General features: G+C 45.5%; 1 protein-coding gene across 2 annotated transcripts in view; it reads right to left on the bottom strand.

Moving 5' to 3' along the window:
- The window catches only part of BRD4 (bromodomain containing 4), an 87,593-nt gene extending 74,403 nt beyond the window's left edge, over nt 1–13,190 (bottom strand). For both annotated transcript variants that reach the window (XM_040629146.1, XM_040629147.1), the window contains exon 1: nt 13,098–13,190. The gene's annotated coding sequence lies outside the window, so the exon portion shown is untranslated. The remainder of the gene's footprint in view (nt 1–13,097) is intronic.
- Nucleotides 13,191–15,544: the final 2,354 nt, after the last annotated feature.

Below are 15,544 nucleotides of genomic sequence, written 5' to 3'. Positions count from 1 at the left end.
CTTCTGGCCTAGGCCTGCCCCTGCATTCCAGAACTGCACATCCACCTGCCTACAAGACAGTTTCAACCACAAGCACCACGGGACTAAAATAAGCCTATCTTCTCTAAAACCTGTCAAATCAGGCACACTTGCCACATGGTCGTAGTGGCTACTGTGCTGGATGGATAACTCGAAACTCAAGATTTTCCATTACTGCAAGAAGTTCCACAGGACAGCACTGCTTTAAAAACTGGGTAGGTCGGAAGACCTTGTGACTTTTGATCTTAGGGTTGTGAGTTCAAGACCCACATTGGGTGTGAAGCTTACTTAAAAAAATTGGGTAGGTTACTGTAAAATAAGATCCAAACTGGACCCTGAAAGCTGGGGGGGGGGGGGTCATCTAGAAAAAGCAAAGAATCAAAGACCTGGGACGGCAGTCTGTCATAGAAGCTAGGGCCCAGAGTACCACAGGATGGGAGTTTTAGCCCATATGCAGTGAGGTTTTAGAGCAACAGAATTCTGCTGCAATAAATCTATTACATTTTGATCATATTCCAACTAGCTTACTGGTCTAATTTTTTGTTTTGCACGAAGCCTGTTTAACGACTTCTACCATCTTCTCTTGACTGGATTTTTCTCACAGCTACTCAGAACCAAACTCTTACTCAATGAAATCATTTGTCATCTTACAAGGTCAAAGAAAGGTTTTCAAAGTAAAATGATCTGTTTCTTCAGGGCAGTCTCATTAAATAAATTGCCACCTTTCTAGCACTGAGCCACTGCCCACCACTGGACATATTAAGACCCCTGAAACACTTGCCTCACTATGCCCTCAGTCATGCTTTAATTGTACATGGCACAGACATGGAAAATATCTTTATTCGCCACTGAATCTTCACTGCACACACAGAATATAGCACAGTGCTTGATTACCTAGTAAGTCCTACACACACCCTGGCAGAATTTGGCCTGTTTGCTTCAGGCAGGAAATTCCCTTTAAACAAGAGTCCCTAAGTGGGAAATAAGCACCCATAAGCTGGAACTCAATTGCATCCTACAATAAGCAGCACTTTGAGACAGACAGACTCATCATAATCCTAAGAGATCATCCAGTTCACACCCCTGCTTTAACAAGCCTGGGGCACATGGACTAAAGACGATGAAGTTGACGCCAGCTTACTGACTGCCCAAACTCCCTCTCCTGTATTTAGACTTTCACTGGACTAACAAGGAAAAAATGGAGGTGAAACCGAATCAAGACAGGTGAAGTTTAATTGCACTCATGTGAATTTCTTCGTGAGACTCCTCAGGAGAGTGCCACTGCATTTAGTGACCAGATGCCCAGATAAAAAGGAGATCTGCACAGCCAGAGTAATGCCCCTCCTCTGACCATTCCCCACCCTGGTGAGTGCCTCCAAGGGACAGGTGCTTGCTTGCAGAACAGTCCAGATCCCCATGCAGGCCTGAGCTGTCCTCAGATGGACCAGCTGAAATGTCAGCTCCTTTCCTATGCTCACAGCTGGAAGGTCTCTCTTCCTTGAGAGTGGCTGAACTATACCTCTGAGAAAGCACTCCTGCAATCTACCTTGTGCACATTATGTGCACAACCATCTACATGGGGCAGATTTCCTCCTTCCACAGCTTGTAGAACAGAACTCAAGAGCACGTGGGAGGTACCTGGCTGGCTCAGTCGGTGGAAAATGCAACTCCTGATCTCCAGGTTGTAAGTTCAAGCCCTACGCTGGGTGTAGAGATTACTTAAAAATAAAATCTTGAAAAAAAAAAAAAAAAAGGAAAAGGGGGCGCCTGGGTGGCTCAGTCGGTTAAGCGTCTGCCTTTGGCTCAGGTCATGATCCTGGAGAATCCTGGAGTCCCAAGATCGAGCCCCACATTGGGCTCCCTGCTCAACAGGGACTCTGCTTCTCCCTCTGCCCCCACCCTACTTGTGCTGTCTCTCGCTCTCAAATAAATAGAATAGAATAGAGAGCGCACGTGGGCTCTGGAGCCAGGCGCTGCCACTTACCAGCTCCATGCCCTTACATCCCTGCTCAAGTGACTGAGCTCTCTGGGCATCAGCTTTCTTTTACAAAATGGAGATGATACTAGTATCTAGTTAGTAAGGTTGTTTTCTTAAGACTTAAGGAAAACATAGGAGCTTTTCTTAGAAATCTAGCACCTGGGCCACAGTAACCACTCAAATACTCACTAAAACAGAGTGCTCATAAACATATGCTCGAGCTTCCCATCTGGGGAAACAGTGAGAAAGAAGAGACCCACACTGCAGCTCCATACATTAAGGCTGACAGACAGCCAAGTGACTCATGTTCAACTTCCCCATTAAACAAAAGGCAAGCAGTAACAGAGAAAAAAAAACCTGTACATTCAGAAAAGATAGTTCTACACTTTTCACAAACCTTTTCACAGTCATGGATCAAAGATAAGCACTGCCTCAAAGTGAACAAAGGGAATGTGGGGGTCTGGAAGGCAAGCAGAAAGAGCCACAGGCCAGGGAGAGCATTCAGCCCTCACAAGTACAAGGGAAGGATGCTCACAGGGTTCCCAAAGCAAACAAGCCTAGAGATGTCCTGAGAGAGGACCCTGAGGACAGGTCAACTAAATTACAGGCTGCATGTGCTGCAACTCAAAAGGGCTCCAACACTGGTAACTCAAAACTGCATTCCTGAGATTACAAAGATGCGTGTTATGATTCTGAAATAGATGAACACAAGGGTGGTGTTATTTCCAGACAGCTCATCTGTCAGCTCAATTGTTTCCTAGTGTCAAAAGGAAAACAAATGAAGACACATACACATGACTCTCTTACTTAGCAGTTTTTTATAACTGAAAGCTCTTGAGCACCAAGTAATTTTCAACAAAGATTATAAATGAAAACAACCTACACATGGATGGCACCACCTTTTACAAAACTCTTCCATGTATCCTATCTTTTCTCTTAATTACAGAATAGAAAGGGGAAACTGCTCAAGCAACAAAAATCATGCCTGTACAATAAGACTGTAATTCAACTGAGCAGAGCAATGGGATTAATTAAAGCCAACAACAACAGTAAATGAAAGGGTGAAATATCCATCAACATATAACAAGTTTAATCTTCGAACTTTAGAGATTGAGGAGGAGTAAGGGAGTTTTTAATATGCACTATTCTTAGAAGTAACAGGAGTTGTTTTCCCTCCTCCAACAACTCTGCCCCAATTACAGAAGTATGAATTATTCAAGTTTATGCTACCGTGTTTCCTATTCCTTCCACGATACAGGGATGTGGGGAGAGACAGCAGAGTGGATCACGTTCCACATATTCCTAGGCATAAACATTATGCTGAAGAATGATACTTTGCTATCCCACAAGTTCTATCTCCCTCAGCATGTAGTTCTAGTGTATGCATGGTGTATGCATGAAGTACACTAAATCACAATAAGGACCCACAGCCATAATTCTAAATCTACCCACATCCAACACCACCAAATGACAGGCTAGCTAATGGCCCACTGGGTTACCTTCTGCAGCAAAAGCTCCAGGCCAACACCAAATCCTGGAGACAATTTTACGAACAGTGGCAACTTCAGTGAACAAAAACCTCTGCAGCCACTGAGAGACCCATTCTGACATTCCTCATCCCCAGGAAAGAAAACAAGCGGGAAAAGAGGGGGGTGCACAGGGGTCTTGGGCAGGTTTGTACCACTGGTGACTCTCACACTAACAGCTCTATAACACCCTCTGGAGGATTTTACAAGGACAAACCAAAATGGGCACTCCACATTGTTTCCACATCATAAATTTGTAAATGTCTGCAAAAGCAGGCTACGTGCAAAAAGGAAACTCTTCAAAACCACCAAGAGCCTTTTAATTAACATAATAATAAACACATTCTCTAAGTAAAATTTAGGAAATTCATTTTAGTACATGCTCCTTGGATGGGCTCTGGTTTATGAGAACCATCTCTGCAACTGTTCAATGTTCACGCATATGCATTTTTTTTTCTGGAGAAAGGACCCCATAGCATTCATCACATTCTCAACATGACCTCTGACCTCCCCTCAAGTTAAGAACTGAAGCTCTAGTAGAGAAGCAGGGCAGGTCTCATCCTTGGCCACTGGATCCTCAATTATTCCAAGCCCCTTAAAGGACTGAATAAATTCAATAGCAAGAACTGTAGGAAAATGATTACTCTAGCAGTGCTTAAAACTTGTTTTTGATTATGGAAATCTGAGTAGGCTTTCTGTAATACTAGAGGAATGTCAAGCAGCAGACTTTACAAGAACTTAAGTACAGAAACAGCTTAGCAAATGGCAAAATTACAACTGTAGTTTTCACAGGCATAGACGAAAGATGAACCCAGTCCACTGAAATGTTCTCCATTACAATTTCATTCATACAAGCATTTACTGAAATTTACCTACCCGGTCTCCTTTCCAAGTCTTAACCTGTGCTTCCTCGATGTTATAAGCCCATCTCACCCCTGTGCTTCCTGAGGGCTATTTTTCTGGCCAAACTGGACGCTATCATCACTGGTGACCTGAGTCCTCTCACTCCCCAAAAGAGACACTGAGACTTGGCTTGACCCCACTCACAGCTCCCCACAGTGGCTCCCTCTGTACCCAGCACCTGGGAAAATAAACGATTTAATCCTCTACCAAAGGACTTGGAATTCATAATTCTTAACCATCCTCACTATACCCTTTTCTTGAGTTACTCAAGCTGATTTTAATTCTGGTTTATGACTTCGTATGGGAAACTGGCTTCCCTTTCAGCCATCCAAAATTTCTTGCTTCCAGTTAAGTGGCACACTACTTCTAGTGAAAAGACAGACTGCTCAGCCAAAGTATTTCACCTAGCATGCCTCCTAATGATGAACAAGATGCTGCTGGAGCTACTATTTGGGGTAAGCAAGTGGAGGGCAGAGATGGGCTACAGGTCCCATGTTTGAGGCAAGGTGGTTTGACATTCCCATTCTGTACACGGTCAGTGATGGGCAATGATCCAAGTCAGAGTCTTCTGCCATCGAACAGCACTACCAGGGAAGGACTCAATCTTGACCTTGAGATCAGTGTATTGGTGATAGGTAACAAGCTCTGATGTCCCTGTTCGAGACCCACTCAATTTCTTGTCACATCAGCCAACAGATTTCCCTTTTACAGTTTTACATTAGTTATTTATACCAAAAAGACCTAACCAATAAAACTATTTCCAAAAAGAGAGCGAGAGGGAGATACCCTAATTAGAAAGTTGGAAGGACAGTTTCTGAGAATAAAGGACAGGTAGTTTGCCTCACACACTTGAAGAGATAAAAGGCCCCAAATGGAATCACTTGTGCTTAGCCCCACAGTCACCAAACTGAGACTTAATAATTATGGTTTCAACTTCTCCCAGGAGTGGAATTTTAAACCAGTCAATCTGGAATTACCTGGTCAGTACTAGTGAGGTAATCTGCCCAACAGACCCCAGCCCCTAAAAGGAAGGTGACCTTGCCTAAAACCATCTGCTTTTCACTGTTTGTAACTTCCTCATCCTGCCCCCTTCTGCCTGTAAAAAACCTTTTATTTATACAGCTCTTTAGAGCTCCCTTCTACTTACTAGATGAGATGTTGCCCGATTCATGAATCATCAAATAAAGTCAACTAAGATCTTTTAAAATTTACTCGGTTGTATTTTTTTAACAACACACACACACACACACACACCACTCTTTATATACTTGTTTGCCTGCTGCAAACTACTGACAACCTTCACTAATAACATGCTTTCTCGACTCCCCCACCCACTCCAGCCCCTACAGAGAGGACTCAGCAAACAGTGGGTACAAGGAAGAAAAACTGAAGAGCAATGCAATTCACCTGCTACTAGAAAGCATATGCAGAAGTCACCCTCGGACAAGTGGGGAAGAAATAGATTGCAATAAGGTTAAGAGGAAAAACTACCATCAAGGTACCTACAGTTAAAAGTGAGTCGTATCGGGGCGCCTGGGTGGCACAGCGGTTAAGCGTCTGCCTTTGGCTCAGGGCGTGATCCCGGCGTTCTGGGATCGAGCCCCACATCAGGCTCCTTCACTGTGAGCCTGCTTCTTCCTCTCCCACTCCCCCTGCTTGTGTTCCCTCTCTCGCTGGCTGTCTCTATCTCTGTCGAATAAATAAATAAAATCTTTAAAAAAAAAAAAAGTGAGTCGTATCTAAAACAATATTATTTCACACTGTTTTGACAGGACCCACGGTAAGATACACGTTTTATGATGTACACAGCAATACATAAAGTCCAAGTAAAGGTTTTATGAAATACTCTTCAATGTGGGATACTCTTTGACATTTCCTTTTTCCCCTTAAACAATGATTGCAACCATAAGGTTCACATCATTACCATCAGTTTGGGGAAAAACAAACAAACATGTAAAACAAGAATGACTTTCTTAAAATCTAGATTCTGGTCAAAGTTTTCTGGAGCCCAAACCTACTACCCCATTTTGCATGAGAAACTGAGACTTGAGAGGGTATGTGGTCCAATGCAAGTGTGCCCCTGTAGCCAGTTCTCATGCATGCACATGCACACCCGTGTGTACGTACATACGTATGTAACACACACACACACACACACACACACTCTCTCTCTCTCTGTGCTGGCAGGTTCCACACCCACGCAGTTCTCCTGTTTCAACCCTCACATTAACGATCTGCTCCCACCAAATATAGGTTTCCTCAAAAACAATGGAAAATGTTTCAAGTGTAAAATCCCCAAACTGATCTCACTCTTTCTTTTTCTTTATTCTTAAAACACGGAATAAAACAATCTCAAAGGCTAATTTGCTCATAGATGTGTATGTGTTATTGCCTGGGGTAGGACAAGTGGGGACATTAGCCACCTACAAGGACACAGGAATTACTAATTCCTGTTTCTGAAAATTGGGTAATACCAAGCCCAACACCTCTCCCCTGGCACCGCTTCCACAGTGTGCCAGTGCCTCTTGACTTGACAGCAACAAGGGGACTTTCAGCCTTAAATGGAACCAAGACAAGGAAGGTGACCACATGCAAGTAGAGTCTGGACAGCTTTTCTCAAAGCCCTTCAGGCAGAGCAAAGCAAGCACTCCCTTCAGACCCCACTCAATCCGAATACAATACAAACGTGAGCCCTCCTGCCCCTGCACCTTCTGGCCACCTGCCAAAGCGCAGGTATACAGATTCCACTTCACAAATAAGGAAACTGAGGTCTAGGGAGATTATGTAAATCACCTGAGGTCAAGACCAGAAGGGGGCAGGGCTAGGACTGAACCTCGACGGTGGACTCCACAGTTCTCCTCTCCAGTGACACAGCTCCAACCAAGCCTGCTCTCCACAGGCCAAAGACCTAAAACTTCCTACATTGGGTAGAACAGGCCAATACTTGTCAAGGAAAAGATCACAGAATAGCCTATACTTACAATGAACTAAAAAAAATCTTTGTTATGTCATAGATCAAAAAGAAGAAATGGCATATTCAATGAAGCACTTTTAATTTGCAGTTAAATGCTCAGATTTGGTTGATCTCTGAAAGTAATTCTCCAATTGGGCTGAACACAAAAAACACCCCATAAGGCACTGGATCTGGATGGTCCCTAGTAATGACTGACATCAACTGGTCCACTGGGTCAACAAGGCCCAAAATCCATTAGTAGGACCTCAGCCTCCCATCAGGAACTTCACTTTCCTGGCCCATCCAGCTGCCTGCCTCTTTTCCAGGGAGAAGCTGATTTAAAGGAGATCGGAGTCCTTCTGTCACACCCAGATGTCACCACAATTCAAATCAGGGCCAAAGAAGGTAGGGAAAGATGCTGCGCTTGTGCTCTGGAAAAACTTAAGTCCACCAGCGACTTCTGGCACCATGGCCATTGCCTTTATTCATACAATCAAGTTTTAATAAATAGGAAAGTTACACTTTAGGCCCAAAAATACACCAGGCTATATTTCCCTGCTGGATCATTTCCCCAAACTCTGAGGTCAACATCCCAGAGTGGATGCCCCCAAACCACTGAATTTCCCCTAATCCCATTAGCATTTCTTTTAATCTCAATATCAGATAAAAACAAATCCTCACTTAAAAAAAATCTAATCTCCACTTTAAATCACCTCCTCCACTGGTCTCCATGCACTGTTTTCTTGGGAACGCGACACAACAGAGAGGGAAGGAATCCTCAGAAGGCACCTGGCTGCCCTTGGTGTCACCTGGTGACATGATTTCTAGGAGTACCCGCTGGTGCACCTTCCTAACCTTCAGGGGCACTACTCTCATACCTGGCTACTTCTTCCCACTTCTATATTTCATCCTGGGCAATGATAGCAAGTAAGTAGCTAACCCTGAGAGGGCACCACCTCATTATACCCTCAGATGAAAAAAAGTGAAGTTTGCAAGAGATTGAGAGACAAGCTGAAAGCCACACAGGTGGCAGCAGGGCCAGGACTCAAACTCAGGTCTGTGTCACACTGATGGTTATCAGTCTTTGGAGCAGGCTAGCAAATATGAGACAGGATCAGATGCCAAGAGGCTGCACAAGCCCTCCCCAGTACCCTTCCCCAGAGCACTCAGATAACACTGGGTTCCTATCACAGGATCAGGAATTCTGAGACTTGATTTCAGGAAACAAAGTCCAACTCTGGCAGGAGAGAGTAGAAAGGTCAAAGAGCAAGATGTCGAGACACATGCGCTTCTCAGAAGCCTTCAGATCACATAGACGACATTTTGTTCTTCCCCAATTGCTTTTTATGGGGAAAAAATGTTAAAAACCTCACCTTTATAAACAAGACACTGTCAAGCTGTAATTGTGGAGAGATGGACATTCATGGAACTTTTCTGGAAAACTAATTTGTATCAAGGTTTAAAAAATGCACACCCTTTGATGTAGTGATTCCCTCCCTAGACATGAAAAAAGAAGAAAACTTGAAAATCAAGTCCAAAAATAGCAGAATTAAATTACAGTACATTCATATGGTAGAATATTAGACAACTATTTAAATAGAGCATCTTGGAAGTGTTCACAATGTAATATTTTTTGAAAATTTAAGAGTATAATCTAATTTTGTTACTCACAAATAAAAATTAGAATACAAATGAGGTTAAAGGATAGTTTTTGACACTTAACATTATGTTCACATTTTTACTTTTCAAATTATTTCAAACGACCACAAACTACTTTTGTTTAAGGAAGGAAAAAAAAAATAAACAACGTACAATATCATTTTCAAATGATGGTGGACCAATCGGTGCTATTCCTCTTCAGGGTTCAGTCAAGAATGGGACAGATAGCTGTTTGCCCTAACTTTGACACCGGACTCCATCTATTTCTTTAGAGTGGAATATATCCCATGATTTAAGCTGGGATGTGTGGATGCAGTTTAATGAGCTGTAGCCTGTTTAGACTGCAAAAGAAAAGTAAGGGTTTTAACAATTACCCTATACAACAGTAGAAGTTTGGAGTGCATCTTCCAGATGGGTTTCTGTCTTACCAGCATTTCAAACTGTTCTCTAGGAATGTACAATTTTTAAAAACTTAGGATCAAACCATGCAGACTGTACTACATGCAACATGCTGACATCCTTGCACTTCCATTTCCTCATTTTTTTAAATGGGTACACCCACAGCTCAGCAAGCTTTTCCTTTAACCCCTTGTGAAAGCACTAGAAAATCAAGGCAGTTAAAGCCATTGCACATGGTCACATAGTTACCCTGACCCAGCAATTCCACTCCTAAACATCTACCCACTAGAAAATGTCTGCACAAAAATTTGTACATGAATGTTCACAGCGGCCAAAGTGGAAACAACCCAAATGTCCACCAACTAAAGAACGGATAAATAAAATGTGGTATGTGTTCACATAATAGAATATCATTCAGTTATAAAAAGAATGAAGTACTGATTCATACTATAGTATAAACCCTGAAAACATTATACTGAAAGAGATCAGACACGAATGGCTATATATTGTATGATTCCTGAAATATCCAGAAGAGACAAATCTATAGAGTTAGAGAATAGTGGTTGCCAGGCATTGGGGGCGCGGGGCAGGGATAGAGAGCCACTGCTAATGTACAGGGGTTTCTTCTTGGAGGGATGTAAATGTCTTAACATTCGTTATGCTGATGGCTGCACAACTCTGAATATACTAAAAACTACTGAATTGTATGCTTTAAACTGGAAAACTGTATTGGGTGTGTGAACTGTATCTCGAGAAAGCTGTTATTTCTTTAAAGAAGGATATGTGGTGGGATTTTATTACAGTAACATTGTAATGCTCAAGTTATACAGAATTTAAATTCAGTAAATGTTTAGAGATAAATACATTAATACAGAACAAATCCACCAAAGAAAACTCTCATGCAAATATCCTGTCTTCCTTTGCACATAGTAAGAACCAAGGAATTAATCGCTGAAATTGGGCAATCACATCCACATGAAACCCGAATACTAAAAGAAAATGCTCAATGTTAAAAAATAAAATAAAATAAAAAAGATCAAGTTTTTATTGACAACAGGAGATTCACATTAAGAAATGCTACCCATACATGTTTATTACCCACTTCATCTCCCTCTTAAAATACTTTTCCCAGGCCAGTGTTGAACCACAGCCCAAACCCACTCACCACATTTCAAACTAAGTGGGAAATGTACAGTAGACAGTGCACAGAAGCAACTGCATGCCACACTGCCCGGACTATAAATAAGTTCACTGCAATTCCTGGACCTTACAATCCTAGTTAAAAGTCACATTGCTTGTAAATCACTACTAACCAATTATGTCCCCTCCTAACATTAAGAAGAATTATTTGCACTTGGTATGCCAAATTCTTGCTCAATTATCTCTCCAGTTAGTTCACTCAAAGAATATTTAAGGTGCTCTTCTAGGTGCTGTGGATATAACAGAATTAAAATAGGCAAAACCAAGCAAACATAACCCTGCCTACATGGAACTTACATTCCAGTAAAACAAAACAAACAAAAAACCGTAAAATTTTATTTTTTACAAACTCATGTCTTATGAATTAAAAATGAACTGTCAGCATTTGCAAAGAATCCCCACATTTCTCACCTTGCAAACATGCAGCCCTTGCTAAACATAAAAAGTCACAAAGATTTATGAAATATTAGTAGCAGTTTCCAATGACAAGCTTTTCTTCCCTTTTTATGCATATGCCAGGAACATAAAGACAAACAATCTACTTTACAAGTTTATTCAAAATCAGAAATCGAAATACTTTACAATTGTGACAGATGACAGTGGGTCGTCAAAAGATTTAACAGCCCAGAATCTTCAAATCATTGAAGTACCAAATAGTTTTTTGCTTTAAAATTAAGAACAAGGATTCCCATCTCCTTCTAGATCTGTAAATCTCAAGTCATTCAATAACCTGAATTGTGTAACAGAAAAATATCGCATCCTCCAAACCTCCAAAAACAAAAGTGCAATTTAGTACAAAGATCACAACAACTGGCTCAAAAGGGTAACTTTTAGAAACAAAGTCTAAATTCCTTTAAACAATTCAATAATTTAGTGAAAATTTTACAAAGTGGCCAGTAATTCTCTTACAATTCTTAGGTAATTTTTTTTTCCTCATCACCATCCAAGCTAGGAAAGCCAGTCATACGAGCAACCTGGACCCGTCAACCTATCCTCAAAATGCAGCCACTTTCAAGTTCCAACTTTCATCTGTAGGCAAAGCTTATGTTCAGCAAATTGGCTGGGGCTGAATTCTAGCTAGATGTACACAGGTGGGCTCATCTCCTTCCAGTTATGACCAACTAAAGTGATCTTACTAGGAAATTTACTCCACAGCCTAAGCCCTGAGATACGATGCTTTCTACTAATGAAAGGGGTATGGCGGATAACAGGGGAGCAATGCATTTTTCCCCCAAATAATGCTTTTCCTTCTAGATTTAGTCAATGGAAACCATCTGAGAGGTTTATCTTCCCCAGGATGAAGTTCAGGGAGAGAAGAGCTTGGTTATATGTAACACCTTGAAGAAAAGATAATCCCCATCCAAATTAAACCAAAAGGAATGTTTTATTAAAATACTGGCAAGGTCATAAAACAAATTTTATCATCCAAAACCTACTTGGAATTGAAAACACATTCATAAATCCTGCTGAGTATAGCTTTCTTTACCACTTCCAAACTACAAATTCTAAGGACTAACAACTTAAGGAACTTGACAGCCCCATTCATAAAAATCTCCCAACCATTATTACAGCACCAAAGAGCCACTGGCTTAGAGCTACACTGAAACTTGGTTTCTGTAAACACGGACAGATAGAGCCCTCTCAAAGGGAAGCAAAGACACTTCAGTTCTCACGAAACAGACTCCAAGAGGTCACTTCTTGCATCCAACATACACATAAAAATGAACCCAAAGACCAAGATAAACCCCACCAGGTTGCAGAAAACATTAAATGAGTAAACAAATAAAAATAACATTTCAAAAAACAATGCGTGGTCTTGAGTAAATGGGAGGTCAGCCACTCAGCAAAAGCACATGACTCATCCAAGGGCCTGAATATAAGTATTTACACTGTCTACTACACCAAAGTGGGATTTCCCATTTTCATCCAAGGCCAGGCCTTGGGGGCAGCTCAGTCGGGTAAAGTTATGCTGCTTCCGTTGGGGCGGGGGGTGTCATTTTATTTCGCTGAATCACAACTCCCCCACATCCCCACCCCAAATCACCACCCCGCGCAACACTGCGAACAGACGAGGCCGTGGCAAGGACGACAGCGAGCACCGACCCAGCAAAACAAAGCGCCCAGCGCAGGGTTGCCAGGCTGGGAGTGGGTGGGTAAAGGGGGTCAGGTTCGCCCCACACAGCACCGCTCCCACCCACGGGGATGTCTCCGGGCAGGCGTGCAGCGGCAGCCTCCTCCCTCCACCTGGGGACCAGCCCCATTCTCCGCAGAGCTCCGGGGACGGCCGGGAAAGCGAGGAAATGGGGGCGGGGGCGCGCTGCCCCAGGCCGGGCAGGAGGACCCAGGCGCCGAGGGAGAGCGCGCTGAGCCCGGCCCACGTGAGCGGCGGGGCCGAGGGCGCCCCGGAGAACGCGGTCGAGGACAGCGGAGCCCGCGGCCACCACGCCGGGCCCGGACTTACCGGGGACGGGCGCGCCGCGGGTTCCGCGGGGCCGCTTCCTCCTCCTCCTCCTCCTCCTCACTTGACAAAATGGCGGCGGCAGGAAGTGCCGGGCGCCTCGGCCCGCCCCCCGCCCGCCCCCGGCCACCCGCCCCGCCGCGGCGCCCGCGCCCCCGCCCGCGCCCCCGCCCGCCGGCCGGCCCAGCACCGGGGGCGGCGGCAAACGGCGGGCCGCGAGCCGCCCGGCCACTCCGACACCAACGGCGCAGGCCGTCCCGGCCCGGCGCAAGCGGCACCGCGCGCGGACGCGGGAGGGCCCGGAGGCCCGAGCCCGCGTCGCCCCGGCCTCCCCGCCCCCGCGCCGCGCCGATGGCGTAGGTGCTGGCGCACCGGCCCCATTACGCAATGCAGGTTACGCGGGCCGCGCCGCGGGTCCCCGCCGGCCGCCCCGCGCCGCCCGCCGCCCCGAAGGGCACCGGTCCTCACCTGAGACGCTAGGCCGCACGCCGCCCCCGCCGGCCGCCGCCCCCTCCTCTTCGGGCTGCCTGCGCGGCGCCGGGGCCCGCCCGCCGCGCCCGCCGCTCCGCCGCGCTCACAGGCCCCGCTCGCCTGCGGGCACTGCCGGCAGCCGCCGCCGCCGCAGCCACCGCTTCGGCTCCTCGGCTGCGGGAGAGCAGAACAAACAGCCCTGCCGCCGCCGCCGCCGCCGCCAGCGCACTGACGTCACCACGTACGCTGCGCGCGCAGACCCGCGCCGCCCGCCCGGCGTGCGCGCCCCGCGACCGCGCCCGGCGCCCGCGAGCTCTACAGAGCTAGCGGGCGCGAGGTGAGTGGGGGAGGCGGGCGCGCGGGGTTGAGGGGAACCCCTCAGAGGGAGGGTGCAGAGATCAGGCGGACCCAGGGAGGGCACCCCCCTCAGACGGAGGGGCGTGACCCTGCGGACCAAGGGAGAGGACGGAGGGGAGACCTGTCAGACTGAAGGCTGGGACTGAGGGAAAAGATGTGAAGGCAAAGGGAGACGTCCAAAATTTAAGAAAGCTCTGTTGATGAGACCCGCAGCAAGAGGGAGGAAAGTGAGGAGAGACCCAGAGGCTGACGGCAGAGGCCAAGGAGGGCCCCCCGGCTGGGAAGGCGGAAAGGTGTTGAAGTAGGCTGGGACGCTTCGGCCCGCCAGCCGCGCCGGGCGCCGGGAGAGGGCGGAGGCGACTGTGCGCAGGGCCGCGGCGGCGTCTGTCCCGGCCGGCGTCTGTCCCGGCGGGGCGCCGCGGGGATGCAAGGGCTGGAAGTGCTGCGTCCGGCCCCCAGCGCGGGCCCTCCAGCTGTCCGCCGGCCGTCCCTCAGCCTTGAGCCTCGAAGGCAAGTCAGCTCCACTTACAGAACGAGGGGGTTAAGGTTTAGGTCGCTTGCGGTATAAGATGAAGATTCTGGGGGCGCCTGGCTGGCTCTGTGGGAAGACCCCGCGACTCTTAATCGCGGGTTTGTGAGTTTGAGCCCCACGTTGATTGGAGAGCTTACTTTAAAAAATTAAAATAAAAAAATAAAATGATTCTGTTAAATTTTTCAAATGGGGGAACAAAACCTTTTTCCCCTTTGCTCTTATCTTCACTCTTTTGGCACTTTCTTTTATTTTTTAAAGATTTTATTTATTTTGAGAGAGAGAGATTGAGCATGAGCAGTGGAAAGGGCAGAGGGAGAGAGAGAGAGAATCCCAAGCGGACACCCACCCAGCCCAGAGCCCTAGGCAGGGCTCCATCTCACAACGCTGAGATGGTGACCTGAGCTAAAATCAGAAGTCCCAGGCTCAACCAACTGAGGCACCCAGGTGCCCCACTTTTGGTACTTCTAGTTCCATCTTCTAGAAATTGCAAATTCCGTTCCTTTAAAAAGTCTAGGTAATTAAAAAATTCCCTGATGGCCCCTTCTTCCAAAATGTATCAATACCCTAGCATGGCAAATAGTTTTGTCAATGTCATGGTGTTGGCTCACGCTTCAAGGGCAATCATAAATCACTGATGGGTCCTGAGGAAAGAAAAGACTTAAATTTATCTGTTACTTTAGCAAAGCATGAGATAACAAATAATCACGTGCAAGAAATAAAGGAAGTGATTGTACCTGGATTATTAGTCAACTTCCTTCTAATCAAGTATTACGGAATACTGAAATTTGTGAATATCTACTGGCTCCTTGTTTTGCACGCTTAACAATTTGTGGAAGATGATCATAAGTGGGAAAAGAATACAAAAGTACCCAGGGCTATGTGAATATGGAGTAACAATTTTTTTTCTTTTTAAGGGAACCGGAAGGTATCCATTTTAAGCTGTCCTTTCCATCGTTGTCTTCTTGCATTATCTACTTAATTTATTGTTGTTGCCGATAATGTTTTTGGAAGTAATTTGGAGCTGCCAGTTTGCAAGTCACATAATAAAATCTTTCATTTTACTTGAGTCACACTTCATTGAAACAAAACT

This window comes from Ursus maritimus, unplaced genomic scaffold (assembly GCF_017311325.1).
Source record: "Ursus maritimus isolate PB19 unplaced genomic scaffold, ASM1731132v1 scaffold_14, whole genome shotgun sequence".
Lineage (NCBI taxonomy): Eukaryota > Metazoa > Chordata > Mammalia > Carnivora > Ursidae > Ursus > Ursus maritimus.
Note: the sequence above shows the minus strand (reverse complement) of the source record. Positions and strands in the feature narration are given on the sequence as shown.